The sequence below is a fragment of the Dendropsophus ebraccatus genome, chromosome 4, assembly GCF_027789765.1.
Source record: "Dendropsophus ebraccatus isolate aDenEbr1 chromosome 4, aDenEbr1.pat, whole genome shotgun sequence".
Taxonomy (NCBI): Eukaryota; Metazoa; Chordata; class Amphibia; order Anura; family Hylidae; genus Dendropsophus; species Dendropsophus ebraccatus.
In genome coordinates this window covers 54,966,808-54,968,067 of record NC_091457.1, presented here as the reverse complement: position 1 = coordinate 54,968,067, position 1,260 = coordinate 54,966,808, and positions in this window count along the sequence as shown.

Here is a 1,260-nt window from a genome sequence, read left to right as displayed (position 1 = left end):
ATTGCAATAAAATTTTGTTTGTACTGCAGTGGTGAGTCTGACTTTCCATACATGAGGTCCATTGTACAATGTAACAGGTTCAATTTACTATTCAGAGTAAATCAAACTAACAGAGCACTAACAAGATTTAGACTGATTTGTGGTAATGTTCTCTGCGCTCAGGAACATCACTCAAGCCTGTAAGGGAGACACTTTAGATTTGCAAATGTATCTGGTAAAAAAAAAAAATAAATTGTCATCAGATTTAGTAACTTAAGGCAATATCTGAACGGTGTTCGCCAGAACTATAAGGTACTGGGGGCTGGTTCTCTTCAAGCTGGCCATACAGTAGGATATGTTATCCAAATCTGCCAATTACAGCAAGAACAGCCGCCTCTCTAACTCTCCCAACTTTCTCCTGACATATTAAGAAAGAGGGATCAGGCATGTTGGATTTGAACTGTCCAATCATTTTGTTCTTTGGGAGATGTCACTGCCAGCCTGGCAGTAGCAGAGTGGCACAGCTTTTATAGCAAAGTTTAGCTTGGGACATAAGACTCACTAAAGAAAGTTGATTTTGTTGCAGTCGGGGGTCCTTAAAAAAGGTTCAGAGAGCAGCTGAGAGCAGTGACTACAATAATAACCAAAAGTTGTGTTTGAGGGTTAAATTGCTCCAGCTCTGGCAACTTTCCCCAATCTACTGTAGAGGAAGAGTGCTGGGAAAGTTCCTTAGCACATGACAGAAAATTAAAGGGGATTTTCTAAGTATTTTATAAAGTAAACTAACTGCAGTAAACATTGCAAAATGAAAGATAACTTAATTAAAGGGGTACTCCGAAGGGAAAAAAATGTGCTAGTTCCATAGTTTGTTCTGTCCAATGCAGTGCTTTTTATTCAATTATTTTGCCTTAACATAGAACCAAGCTTACGATAATTTGCATATGTTGCTTTCTAACTACCGGTGGTATTAGAATCCCAAAGCTAGAGATGACCAAAATATCTCAATACCCTATGGGCACAACATTCTTTTTTGGAGGTGAGCTTATTTGCATAGTATACATCTGTTTAAGCTTTTTTTTTTTGTTATCCAAGTACAGCTGCAAGCAAAAGGGCAAAAAGTTGTTGCGTACAATGCCTAATATGGTACTTGCATATAGTGCAGTGCAGGGAAGGAAGAAGGCTTTAAGCCGAATGCACACGGTCCATAGATTACAGAAGCTGCAGGCTGGCATTGGGAACTACCTGCATCATGTATCATGAGCTCCAAAACTATTCAAATAT